Below are 15,273 nucleotides of genomic sequence, written 5' to 3'. Positions count from 1 at the left end.
CAAAGAGTGAATGTTTTGCGCATTATGATGTAAATGGCACAGAAGGCGCAAAAGCATAATTCTATAATATCCCGATAATCCCGGCGCCTCTGTATTCCCCCTGACACGCCTGTTTTTTAAGTACAAAAAATACCCCAAGACCTTTCGGCACCTAGGTCTCCGAAGCATCTGTGCATTAGACACCTCCCTGTAGGGGGGGTGGGGCAGTCTCCTTCCCATGATAATGCCTGTAATATGATATGCAATAACAGAATGCCTGACAGTCGCCCTTAGTGCACAGAAGTCACTTAAAGGTCAGAGGCGACATTCAGATAATTAGCGCCCATTTGTTGGCAATGCCCCCGGGACCTGTGCCACCTGTGGGCCCCAATTGAATGAAGTGCGGGAGCCTGCGCTTCATTTTAAAAACAATTTCAGCAGGATTCACAACCTCAGCCCGAATTTTGCCGATTTTTTTTAAAAAAATGTTTTTTTTGGCCCAGGGGCTCCATGTGGGACCCCCTGAGCAGGCCTAGGGGGTAAGGGTTTTTCTACCCTGCCCCCTTTTTTCTTTTTTTACACCTTTCTTTTACTGTTTTCTTGTGACTCGGTTCTACCGAGTCACAAGATGGCTGTCAACACTTCCTGGTTTGGAGTGTGGACAGCCAATTAGAATAAAGCTCGTGGTCGGGAGGGGTCACGACTTCACTGCTGCCATAGATATCGAAACTTTTATTTTTTAATTTCTCAGCAACTACTGAACGGATTTACACCATTTAAAAAAAAGGTCGCTTTCTCAACCAAGCACTACCTTTTTGCCAATTTTGGGGTAATTCCGTTCAGCAGTTCGGGCTGTAGCCTGTCTCAAAAATTCCCATTGAAATTAACATGGGGAAAACGTGTTTTAGGACCCTCTTTTTTCTCAGCCCCCACTTGACGAATCCTCTCCAAACTTTCGGGATTGGAGCTGACCTGGATAGACTTTTTTTGGGGAGAATTTCGCGAAGTTTTGTCAAATGACACCAACGTTATTAGCAAATCAAAAAATGCTTTTCCTTTGGAAACTAGGGGGCATATTAGCAAGGGCCATATCGCCGCTTTATCGGCATTTTTTGCCGATAAAGCGTCAATTTTTTTATCGCCCAATTACCAAGCTGTTGCTAACAGCACTTAGCGATAGCTTCCAGGCGATAGCGACCGGTTTGGGGCCCACTTTGCATGTCAGCGATATTTATCGCTAATTACATGCAAAGTGAGCGTACCCAAACTGGTAGCGACTGAAAGCAGTCTCTAACACAGCTATCGCCTATTAGCAATACCCGCGGCGCGATAAGAAAACACGCGCTAACCGCGATTAGCGCCAAGATTTTACACCTGGTAAAAACCTGACTTAACCATAATAGTCAATGGGAGGTGGATTCTACGGCTAAGTCCCCACCTGCCTATAAGCGAGACTTTCCTTAGCGAGAGGACTTTTATCGCTGGAAATCTCACGTTGTAGATGGGATTCGCCGCAATCGCTGGATTCTTATCGCTGTGGAGATAAACATTGGTAATACTGCATTATCTCCGCGATAGAATCCAGCGATAGGAGGCGATAAAAGAAATCGCGCTAAGTGCGTTTTGTGATAATTATCGCAAGTAATTGCTAATATCCCCCGTAGTTCTAACAATAACTACCTACTGGAGACCGCCAGTAGGTAATGTATATATTGTATCCATTGTAATGGCAATCTGCTTTTAAGCTTCCTAAGCAAGGGTGATGCACACTTCTCTGAGGTTCACCTTCCTCGGTACGCTTATCTGAGGTTCACCCTCCTCAGCATTCCATACTTCCAACTGCGTCTCTTTTGCATGAATGTTAGGAAAAAGGCACTGCACTCTCCCATGAAAAGCAAATGTAATTTTATTATCCGCACTAACCCTGGACGTAGTTTGCGTAGTGGCGCAACGCGTAGCTACGCGAAGTGCACTTTGCACTATGCACGCTACGGGAAGCTATACGAACTGCATAGTGCGGTAAGGAAATGCTGTTCGCACTGATTGCACAGTGCTGGATGTTTGTCTGCACTGTGCAACCATTGCAAATGGCATCTTGAACAGTGCAAGCGGTCGTTTTCTGTCATTCTTTGTACTCGAGCGGCAGCTTTCTCAACGCGGGCTGGTAGTTTCTCATCGCGAGCGGTCGCGAGCATACGTGACCACTCGCAATGAGAAACCTGACCTCCCCACATTGAGAATCTCGCTGGGAGGTTTAATTTCCACGGTCGCGAGTGGCAACTTGATGTTGCTGATCGTGAACGAGGAAAAAGTCTCGCTAGGATGTTGATTTTGCTCGCTCGAGGTCACCAACTTGACATTGAGGACCGCGAGCAAGCAAAAACTGCCCGCTATGCATCTTTGCACTGTGCTACGTGCAATTTGCCTAGTGAGCAGTAGCGCAAACTACGCACGCTCCGCGAGCATCGCGTATTACTACGCCCAATGTTAATCCGCACACATTCGAAAAGCTCAACGTCTTGCCGCCATAACATGGCCTTGGTCATGTTTCTTTTTCCCCTTCTCACCCTAACAGAGGTGGTACATGCACAGAGGTGGTCCAAAACAATTCTGTGACAATGGTTAAACAGACTACTGTGTGCACTCCAGATTCCTGAATCTCCAAGATTCCATTACATTCAACACATTATGTCTCCTTGTCTTCAATGTGTTTCACCCCCATGGTCTTGAGTATGAATATAAACAGCAACCAAACTCGCCTGTAAGGTGTAATGTGCTAAACATATAAAACATATTTTCTCAGAAAGTGCTCAACTGTATCATGTTCAACCTGCCACCATCTTTCTGTGTGTTCTATAAATGTATATATTCTTTGCATTTCTGTTTTTACATTGCGGTATATAAGATGTATATCTGAACATATAATTAAAAACCAAGTCCATTATACTTTGGTTCATCATTAATTTGCAAATATTTTCATGAAAGATCCCAAACAATAATTATTCATAATTATTATTGTCCTTAATATGGCCTCTTCTACTCAAATTTGTTGATTCTCTTTCCATATATTAGATTACCAGTATATAGTTACAATAAATAGGATGCCACCTCAGTACATTCCTGATTGTCACTAATTGAATTTTTTGGGACTTGCTAAAGGTGCTCAGATAGCCAAAAGTCAAGACTTGGGACTAAGAAAATGTTTGGGCGAAAAGTGCTCCAAGAACCGAGAGGAGACCGGGGCCAACTTCCTTATCTAACCATCCGAGGTGCAAATTCTTGTCACCTCCTGCTATGTTCCTCTATGCAACAGCACACAATGTTCAACAGGCCTTCGCCAAAGGGATATCCTGCCTTGTGGAGCTCTCATCAGCTACAGCCTTCACCCTTGTCCCACTGGATATTTTCAACTTCCAAAAAAGTTAGTAAATCCGAATGACGGAATCTTCACCCGGGATTTGTGCAGCAGCTCCCTGACGACAGTCTCTCCTTGGACACTGCATACTGCCTTGCCCCACTAAACTTTACCTTCTCAGAACACTTTTCTTTGAAATTTTGTCTAAGTCCAGAGGTAAGCGCTGACCAGACCCAATCCACTTTTTGTATCCAAACCATGCTCCATCATGGTTTAGCATAATTTTCGACTCTGATCTGGTCTTGCGTGACTAGATGCCTGCAGTTAGTATTTTGATCTTTTAGGCGATACTTTCTACCTTATACTTTAATAATTCATATCTTTGGTTCTACTAATTGGATTTATGTCCTCAAATATTTTATTAAAATGTAATCTACTTTTTTAAATTAGTGTGGCATTTTTTTGTGTTATGTTTTTACTTTATTACTGTTTGTGTGCTGCATACATACTTTACACTAAGTTAAGCATTACTGCTTTGTGCCAAGCTACCAAAGAGTTATGCACAGGTGAATTTACTGACTTTTGTGGTTCACCCTGACAGTGATTGTGGTTTATGCTAGAGTAGTGTTTCACCCCCCCCCCCCCCCCCAACCAGTAGCCACATTTCCCTCAATGGTGTTTAGTGGTGGAATTCAGTTCTTGTGTTTGCTCAGTACCATACTGATGTTTGTGACACAAAAGTTCCATATAAATAATCTGGCACCAGGGTTGACCTCTTTTTAAAGTTCTCTTAGTTTTCCATTGGCTGTTTTCTCCTATTTGTAAAGGTAAGCTCCCTCTTTTTTGTACCATGCAGTTTACGCTGCTAAACTCCTTTGACACTCTCAGCAGGCATGAGCTGCTGAGGATGTGCAAAGACAAGGGGCTGAAGGCAGGCAGGAAGGCAACCAAGCTGGATCTCCACCCGAGAGGGGAATGATGAAGAGGAGGCGGCACATTTGGCAAATGATAAGGAGGTAGAGATTCCAAAACTGGGACCTCAGCAGCAGGAAGAGCATGACTCACCCCAGAGGATACCCAAGATAGAGCAGGAGGCAGTGTATTTGCCTGGGGTGTGTCCCCACAGGAGCTGGAGACAGGACGGTGGAGAGAGAGCTCAAACTGCAACTGGCCAAACTAAATTTGGAATCAGTGGAGAGAATGGTAAGGGAGACACTGGCCATGGAGGAGAGGAAAATGGTCCATGAGCTCAGTCTCAAGGAGGTTGACATCAGAGCCAAGCAGGCAGAGTCAAGCAGTATTAGTGGCAGCATTACCCCAATGTCCATTGCAGAAAGGAGAGCCCTTATCCCAAAGGATCAGGTGGCCATCGTTTTTGTGGGATTTGACATAGACAACTGGTTTGAGGCCCTGAGGTTGCCCTAGAAATGAATAGGGCCCCTGAATAAGATTGGGGGGACAAACTCGGAGGCACATTCTGAGTGAGAGTAGGGATGCTGTGCTAGCCATAGGGAAAGAAGACAGGATGAAGGATCCTCTCATGAAGGAATCTCTGACCAGGAAATTTGTGCTGATAGGTATAGGCAAAAGTGTAGCAACATTAAGAAGCTTTCCCGGCAGGCCTGGGTAGATTGTGTGGATCATTTTGGAAAGGCACTGGATGGTTGGTTGAAGGGCTGTAAAGTAAGTGGTTAGAAGGGGCTGTACAATTTCATTGCTAGAAAGCACATGATCGATCTGTGTTTTACAGCATAGCACCAATACCTTGTGGATAGTAAGCTCTCTAGGGAGCTCGCTAAAAAGGCAGACAACTGGATCAGCATGAGGGTGCACAAGACGGTACCTAGGAGAGACCCCAAGAAGAGTGGTTCAGGTTCCCATCAGCAGACTGAAGGAGAGGTGATGGGAGACACAGACAAGTCCCAGAAGAAGGTGAGGGAAAAGGGTTCCCGTATAGAGGGTGGTTGTGTTAGGCGGTGTCCCAGGGCGCTCCATTTCCAACCCTATTGCTTTGATTATTCCCAGCTAGGACACAAACAGGGAGACTCTGTATGTCCTAAGAAACCACACAATGGTGTGACCTATACAGGGACAGGAATTAGACCATGCCATAATCTACCTTAGTTGGGAGGTGAACTCAGAGGTATGACTTGTGATCTCTGGAGGTAGAAGTCGTCACATCCACTAGGTCAAGCTGAATGGGGTTCTTGTTACTGCTCTGAGGGACACAGGGGCCAGCCAAACCAAGGTAGTGGAAAGAGTGGTTTCCCCAGTACACCGGGCAGGTGTGTAGAGTAACTCAGGCCCAAGGGCAGGACATTTTCCTCTCCATGGCTTTGGTATGTCTTGATTGGGGTGGGGAGGTGACCCAGAGGAGGGTCACAGTTAGTCCCCAAATTTACATTAACTATATTCTGGGGGAAATTTGCCACTGTTTATTGAAGAGCTAGGTGGGCGGCCACCCAGGGTGCCCTGCAAGCACTTACATCTGGGTGTACCACTCTAAAATGGAGGGTACAGAGGCCCAGATGGAGAGGCAAGGGGAGGAAGGACTGACCTTTGATCCCTGCCCAACCTCAGTGTACAGACCCTGGGCTGAGTGACCAGTCTCAGGCTACCACCACGGGACTGGTAGGGAGGAGAGTGGAAGAAGGGTGACTAACACCCAGGGCTGTTGCCCCCCAACCGAGAATCCTCAGAGGTCAGAGAGCCATGGGTGACCTGAGGCCTAGCTTTTGACATTGACATCTGTTAGTGGCCTCTGTTTGCTGCTATCCTTAAGAGCAGCATTTTTTTGAGTTGGCGACAGAATTCTGATGCATGGGGGGGAATGAGTCAAATCACTTTGTTGGCAAAGATGGTACTGTTTAGGCCTGGGTGTGAATCTCTGCTCCACTCGTGGACTTAAAAAAGTTTTTCCCACTCCATGCTCTTTGTAGCAGGAGTTTTTTCCTCGCTTGTGGTCACCAAAGTTAAGTTGGTGAGCACGAGAGAGGAAAATCTTACACCAGGCAACATCTCGGTGAGATTTCTCAAAGCGGGCAGTCGCGGATGCCGCTATCGCTCACGTTGAGAAATCTTACTTTTGCTTTGAGGAAGCTGCCGCTTGAGTAGAACATCTACTCGAGTGGCAAAAAGAAGCAGCACCCTCTTGCACTGCACATGTTACAGTTCACACTGATTTTCCAGTGCGGAACAAATAACCTGCGCTAAAAATCAGCACGAGTGGTGCAACCTCACGCACTCTGCTACTTGCGTCACTCTGCATAGCACAGTGAAGTTTTTGGGTCATTTCGCAGAGTGGAACTCCATGAACCCCACCCAGGCCTAGTACTGTCTGCCTATTGGAATGTATCTTTTAGCAAATTAATCTTATGTGCTGAACACATGGGGTCCACAGGTGAGGAGAAGGGTTTCCCATGGGTCAGTTCAGTGGCTCAGGAGAGTGTAGACAGAGGCACATGGAACTGGCAGGGGCCTCTGCAGGAGAGGGCCATTGTCCATGTTTTATCACCTAAGCAGGGAAGCAAACCAAATTATTGATGTATCTCCCCTGGCCTTTGGCTGAAGAGGGGTCATGTTGGACTTGGCCCTCTCTTCGGGATCACCCCCAAACTGTTTGCCTTTTCCCTCCACTTTTTGCTGAAATTTTTTTTGTTCCCTTCTCGAGTGGTATACGATTTACCCAGGGCCTATAAATTAAATGCTTCTATTCAGCCTGCAGCACTTTGCATGCCAGCCACTTAAGTAGCTCCTTGTCCAGGTCTGCCATTACAGCCGGAATGCAGTTTTAAACTGCCAATTCAACAGCAATCAAACCCTCTTGCCAAGCCTTAAACATAGACACCCCTAAGGTAGGCCCTAGGTAGACCATGCGGCAGAGTGCATTGTAATTACTAAGCTGGCTAGGTAATTTTAAGTTTTCCGTGTCCTGGTAGTGAAAAGCTCCCACGTTCATTTTTCAGTACTGTGAGGCCTACCATAGGATAATATTAGGTTGCCTCATTGCATTTAATAAGTGCTAACTTTTGATTGAGAACAGGTAAGCATTTTGTGTTTTATTTCTGAGAAATTGTCTTTGATCCTGTACAAAGAGTGGCTGCTGTTCAGACAGTACATACCAAGCAAAAGAGGTCATTATGGCATCAATATTTACATGCTGTGTAAGAGCTTCTACTGGTTATGTATACAGCCTTAGAGTGTATACAGGAAAAGATTCCACCCCAAACACAGTAGGCTGATCTTCCACGCTAGGAACCACGGCAAAGATTGTATGGGAGTTTTGTCTAAGCATGTCTTCATAAAGGTTATAACCTTTATGTGAACAAATTCTATATAGGAGTAGAGCTGTTCATCGAGTTGTACATGGCCGGCACTGTGGCATGTGTTACATTTCAATGTCACTGCAAAGGATGCAGACAGTAGCATGTTTGTAAGAAGGTCCCAAAAAATCCCAGACCACTGCTTTGCATTTCAACAAACTGCTTGCAGTCAAAGTTTCTGATAGGCGGGATTTGTACGTGGTCACAACAATCCATGATGAAAGCATTTCCCCGTTCATGATTTGGGGTCAGTTGGCTAAAAATCACAAACCTATTTGTATACTTGATTAAAACAAACGAATAGGCAGAATGGAAAACAATGACCAAGTTCTTCAGCCAAACCATGCAAGTCACAAAACCTGCACATGGTAAAAGAAGCTGTTTACCAACCTGATCCAGTTAGCAACATTTAATGTGTATATTGTTTACCGTCAGGCCACCAGAGGAAGACCAGTGTCTTTCTTTGACTTTCATTTGACCATTATTGAAAGTCTCACAGCTGCAGAATCAGTAGTCTCCATGTCATTTGCTGTGGAGGACATAAAACGTCTGCAGGATCAGTACTTTGCTGATTGCATTCCTGAAACATCAATAAAAACTTGACCACATGGTCATTTCAGAGTACGTTCTAAGCAAGGAAAGAGGCAGGAGACTTGTTGTTACAGCCCCCATGCCCATCTCAGTCAGGCCCATATCTTCCAACTTGATTTACTTTGTACTATACAAAAGTGAAGTGCTGGGAAAATAACTGAGGATGGAGCTGTCCTACCATACATCTTTAAATGGCTGTGCAAGGATACATACCGTCCAGGACCCTACTTCCAAAGTCCACTTCCCAGGTCTCCTCAAAAGGAATCCCTTTGACTTTGCTTTGATCTATTGCAGTTACAGGCACTACAACCAGCTGCATAAGTGGGGCAGAGTTTCCACTGGGATAAGGCTGGGTGGAAGGAATTTTGTGGATTCCTGCTGAATCTGGAAGTTTCCATCACAGAAATGGAAGGAATATAAGGGATTTTAGGCAAAGATTGAGGTTTACAGGGCATTGTGGGTAAGACAACCTTGTGGGATCCATACAAGGCACAGAACCCTAAACTCCCCTGGCTCTCTACTTTTCAAAAATGTCTGTGGTTGGTAGGTTTCCATGGGTGGTAGTCTAGCCCGGGCCCAAAGACCACAGCTATCTATTGATGACCTCTCCACAGAGCATTTTAGAGCCTTTTGTGTTCTAGTCTCTTGGCCCACGCACACAAGTGGGGTACAGTAGTTGTTAGGAGATTTGAGGCAATGCTGGGTAGTTGGAAATTGGTGGATCCCTTCAGGTTGGTAAGGGCTTCTAGGTAATAAAACCTTGTCAGAGCCACACAGCCTGGACTCGTGTGGTTGTCTAGCTTTAAGAAATAGGCAGGTTTGGTAGATTTCCCAGCTGTTGTCTGAGCTAGGGCCCAAACCCCACAGCTACCCAAATTGCAAAATTGGTTGGGTTTCAGTAGAAAAAGTGAATGCATCCATATTGCTTTTTGGGCCCTTTATTGCTGCAGCCACTAGGCCCACCCACATGAGAGGTGCCATTTTTATCAGGAGACTTGGGGGAATGCTGGTTGGTAGGAAATGTATGGGCCCCTCACAGATTCTAGAACTTTTTGTTACAGAAATGTGGGGGAAATGTGTCTTTTTAGCCAGAAGCTGAGACTTTCAAAGGTTTCTGAGTAAACAAGACGGGTGTGAGCCACACAACTCAACCCACCCTGGGATCCCTATTGGTGTTTAGTGTTACAAATATGGAGGTTTTATAGGTATCCCAGGGTACTGGCTGAGCTAGAGTCCAAAATCCACAGCTAGCTAAATTGCAAAAACAGAATTGATTTTGAGTGGAAAAAATTGATCTGTCCATGTTACATTTTGGACCCTTTCCTGTCACAGGCGTTTGGCACATCCTCACAAGTGAGTTGCTATTTGGGGGAAAGTTGGGTGGTAGAAACTTTGTGGCTCCCCACAGGTTCCAGAACTTTCCCTCACAGAAATGTGGGGAAAATCATGTTTTCAGCCAAAGTTTAAGGTTTGCAAGGGCTGCTGAGTATAAAACCTGGTGAAAGCCAGGAAAGCCATGCCACCGTGGACTCCCCCGGGTGTCTAGTTTTCAGAAATGTGTGGGATTGGTACGTTTCCCTAGGTGCCAGTAGAGCTTGGGCCCAATATCCGCAGCTAGAAAAGTCACAAAAAGGGACTTTTCTTAATCAAATTTTTTTAAATTTCCTTGTTGTATTTTGGGCTCTTACCTGTCATGGCACAAGTCCATTTTTCAATGAAATGTCAGTCTTTGCACCGCTATGTTTAGTGGTGAGGTTTGCGTAGTTGTATGGTTGTGCCGATAATCTAGTTGCACCCCCAAATACATGGGGAGTGTCCCCCAGGCACTGGACTAGTCCTATTGGCAGGGTCAATGCATTAATGAAGAATTTGATGAAGCGTTTATAATCCGTTCATGTAGATGTGTTTCATATTGTTATTTCATCACAATATTTTTAAACAAATTCGAAATCCCACGAATGTAGTATCCACAAAGGTTATTCCTTCATGTCCAACATTGGATCATATTTGTTTTCCTCTATCCCAATGCATTTCGGCAATATGCCTTCGTCAGTGGATTTTCTGTAAATGAATATGACTTATTTTAGGACCCAACTGAACAGTTTAAAGTAGTACTCATGAGTATCATGAATAAAGCCCTTGACAGAGTTGTAATTGATGAGAAGACCCAAAAATACCTCATACAGCAGAACGCCAGGAGCCCCACTTTATACATGGTGCCAAAGCTCCATAAACACCCCACTAACCACCCTGCAGACCAATAGTATCAACCCGAGGAAGCTTACATGAGCCGGTAGGTAAATTCCGGGATCGATATTTACAGCCTAGCGTCACAACCATAAGAACTTTTATCAAAGACACAACAGATTTTTGGGACAAGCTACATCAAGTCCCTATCACAGACAATCAGCATATACTCCTATGCACCATAGATGTTAAATCCCTGTATACATCTATCCCACATCAACTTGGTATAGAAGCGGTAGAACACGCACTATTGCACACTGAATATGAAGAACCAATGAAAATATTTGTAATGGAACTCCTAGAATTCATGTTATTGCACAGTTATTTTAAATGGCAAAACACTTGTTACCAACAAAAGAGCGGAACTTCTATGGGCAATTGTGCTGCGCCGTCGTATGCAAATATTTTTATGAACCACTTTGAAGAAAACCATATCTTGGAGGACCCTACATGGAAAAGACACTTAGTAATATTCCTAAGGTTCATAGACGACATAGTTATACTATGGCAAGGAGCAAGAAACATACTGGAAGAACAAATCAATAGGTTAAATACTACTGACCAACAAATTCAATTCACACATGAAATACAACAACACACCATCAAATTCCTGGACGTTGAAATCACAAAGACCTCAACAGGATTTGATACCGACTTATACCGGAAGGATACTGATAGAAATAACATCCTCAGCCTCTCAAACATCATTTACCGTATTCACAGTTATTAAGAGTGAAAAGGATAGTAACCAATCCTATAAGGGTAGAAGAACAAATTAACAATATGTTATCAAGATTTAAGGCACGTGGATACCCTGAACATGTGCTACATGAAGCCAAAAACAGAAGCTCACTAAAATTGGCTCCGCGTCAAACAACGACTAAAAATTGTATCACAGTTGTTTCCAAATAGTCAACATTGAGCACAGCATATAAAAAAAATCATTCGAAAACATTGGCCAATCTTAAAACTTGAACAAGACTTTCACCAAATCTTCGATGAAGAACCCATTTTTGCATATACAAGGAATAAAAATGTGGGAGAAATACTCAAACATACAAATGAACCACAACCACAAATATCTTTTAAAGGCAATACCCCCTGTTGGAATTGCAACAATTGCAATAACTTGTTGAGAGTACCATTCATTAACCACACCATGAAAGGTTATAAAATCAAACTAAGAGTAAATGCCACATGTGATTCATCAAACGCAATTTACATGCTGAAATGCCCATGTGGAAAACCTTATATAGGGCAAACAGAGCGAAAAGTTAAAACACGCTTGAATGAGCACAAAAGTAACATAAGAACAAAACAAACCAAGTCCACAGTGGTACAACATTTCATTGAGGCTGGCTACAACATTAGCCAACTAAAGTTTTGTGTCTTGGAGGAGTTAGCAAGGAAAGAAGGGAGAGACAACCATAACACACTATTACAACGCAAAAACTTTTGGATTAGCCATTTGAACTCATTGAAACCCAACTGGATGAATGAGCGCATGGAATTTCAATGTTATTTGTGAGAGACTGTAAACTATTTGTCTGTATTTTGTACCAGTACGTTTTGTCTAATTGACATTTGTAAAATCTACATCATTTTATGTTTAACTCCAGGTACACACAGGAACATGAGATATTCTTTTTAAATTCATTCAGCATCCACGCACTAGGGGAATGTAGTGTGGACCACACGTATTAAGTAATGTGACAGCTGTACGGAATATGACATTGTTTCACTATTCTTCAATAACATATTTAAGTAAGGACAATATTATAAGTGAAACATTTGGCAATTCCACACAACCATATCAACTATTATGTCTTCATGTTCTATTCATTTTTTTGAATGCGTATTCATTGTGTACTTTATTATTCATTATGAAACGTTGTTACTATTTAGTCCGCTTTCCATGTGCACTTCGATAGTAAATGTCAATAAACACACTTCCGGATCATCGACGCGTGCTAACTGCAGTCCGTGAGAGACAAGAGACTTCGATTAACCTGCTAATACACACGGTTATGGTAAGAGTCATCCACCATTTTGGTTAAGCGATAATTATGCATGCAAAACGTAACACGATGACGCGTAGATAACTACGAGACATGCAAGTGTTTTAATTTTAGTTCAAACACACGCATCTTAACTTTTTGAAACCTTGTTACCCTTGTTGCCATTTTCAAAGCACGTGAATCAAATGTACGTGCACCGTTTGCAGTTAATAACACCACACGTGATTTTAACAAAGAGCATTCATTGCTCGTCTCACTCGTGTACAGCTTGACAACTACAGCCACCACAATTATCACGTTTCAGGCATGTAAATCGCTCATAACTACCAACGTTAATACCACCATTAACACGAGTATTCATTTTCTTCTCTTTTGCGCACAGCTCACACAATCGGTAGTCGACATTTCTGACATTACTAATCTACTAATACCGCTCTAGAGGTCGAGGTGGTACACCATACATTACACAGTTTTAACCATAATACCTGTACATCATGGGAGCACCTAACTAACATATGGCACTTTTCTTGTATGACATAGTCCTAAAATAAGTCATATTCATTTACAGAAAATCCCCTGACGAAGGCATACTGCTGAAATGCATTGGGATAGAGGAAAACAAATATGATCCAATGTTGGACATGAAGGAATAACCTTTGTGGATATTAAATTTGTGGGATTTGAATTTGTTTAAAAATATTGTGATGAAATGACAATATTAAACACATCTACATGAACAGATTATAAACGCTTCATCAAATTCTTCATTAATGCATTGAATCCTGCCAACAGGACTAGTCCAGTGCCTGGGGGACACTCCCCATGTATTTGGGGGTACAAGGCCATTTTTATCAGGAGACTTTGGGGAATTCTGAGGGGTAGGAATATTGTTGCTCTCCTCAGATTTCGGAATTTTCCCACACCGTAATGTGAGGAAAATGTGTGTTTTAGACTACGTTTGAGGCTTGCAAGGGCTTCTGGATAAAAACACCTCATTAAAACCATAAAAGTCACACCAAACTTGACACACCAGGGTGTCTAGTTTAAAAAAATGTCTGACTATGGTTGGTTTTCTTGGTATGATCACTAAGCTAGGGCCCTAAATTCACAGCTACCCACTTTGCAAAAAAAGCACTGATTCTGCTGGGTAAAATATGGTGTCTCCAGGTCGAGTTTTTGGGGGCATTTTGTCGCAGATGCTCAGTTGTGCTACACAAATCGGATATCATTTTTATCGAGAGACATGTAGGAACACATTAGATTTCTCTGCAGTTGTGCCTCCAAAATGTCAGCCAGTGTGTAAGAAAGAAGATATTTTGAAAAATTCCCTCTGAATCACACGCTAGTGTTGGCACCCACAAGTTTAGAGAGGTACAAATAACCATTGCCCCTAACCTCAGCTTCTGATGTATATTTTAAAAATGCATAGGTTTTCTTCATACCCACTTTCCCTCTTCATATGTTCCCTTAAAATTGCTCTATATTTGGTACACAATAAAAAAACATTGTAAGGTGCAGCTCAGTTGTTGGTTCTTGGTACCTCAGGTTGTTGGATACAAGCCCTGTTTATCCCTGAAACCAGTAGAGTATAGTGAATGTAATGGTATACTGCTTTTGTAAACCTAGTCATCATGACATAGAGTTACAGATGAGAATGAGTAGAAAAAAACAACAATTTTTTACAATATGTTTTCAATAGATTTTTTAAATTTCATCAACTAATTGTTTGGGGGAAAGCCAACATATGACCTTTGCTGAATTGTCAACTTTTCAGAAATGGATAGCGTTACAGCATCACCCATGGGTTTCACATCTGATTCCGCCACAATCTGACAGTAGGTTGAAAGCAAATAAATTAAGAAAAATGGGCTACCTCTTACAAAAAATGCCAAAACTGTGGTAAAAGATTGGGTTATTAATACAGCTTTGCATGTTCCTGAAACCTGTGCAGATGGTAATTTTAACACAGTAAACCTTGTGTTGATGCCATTTTTAGGGGAAAAACAGAAACTTTTTTTTGTGGAGCATTCCCCCCCTCCCCATTCGTCCTAAAAGCACGAAATGTACCTATATTTTGACCATTTTCTCGGTCCCCTACAGGGGAATACACACACCCTGAGTACCTTGAGAATCCCTATAATGTTGGAAAAAAGGACACAACTTTGGCATGGATACCTTATCTGGGAAAAATGGTATGGAGGGCTAAGCACAAAGAATGCCAAATAGCCAAAACAGGACTCAGCACTAGGGTGGAAAGGCCTCACCAATGTAAGAGTTAAAAGGAGCACTGTGGAAAGTTAACAACTGCACACAGAATTAAAAATAAAACAAGTGAATACTGCACAAACCAATATAGTAATGACTTCTCACCTATTCATCTTTTTTAATCCAATGTTTTGTAAATTGGTTTCCTTTTCGCTCATGTTGCTATAAAATGTATCTCACTAAGAATATCTGAGAAAACCTCTTCATTTTTATGCTAGTTTCACATCAAATTGAACAAGAGTGCTAAGGGAATTGGCTCAGTGCCCGGTTTCAACAAATAGCAGACTCTAGAGCACAGACTTAATTACAGTTGACTTCTTGCATTAGGGAGAAGAAATGGCCTAAATTCTGAATTGTCCTCAACAATGCTAAATCAAATTATCCACTACAATGATGCACTTGTAATGAAAGAAATGAACATAATGTTTTTGTTTGTTCTAAAAATAACCATATTTATATTTACATTTAACACATCGTTGTGAAAAGGCTGATTTGT

This window comes from Triturus cristatus, chromosome 4_1 (genome assembly GCF_964204655.1).
Source record: "Triturus cristatus chromosome 4_1, aTriCri1.1, whole genome shotgun sequence".
Classification (NCBI taxonomy): domain Eukaryota; kingdom Metazoa; phylum Chordata; class Amphibia; order Caudata; family Salamandridae; genus Triturus; species Triturus cristatus.
Note: the sequence above shows the minus strand (reverse complement) of the source record.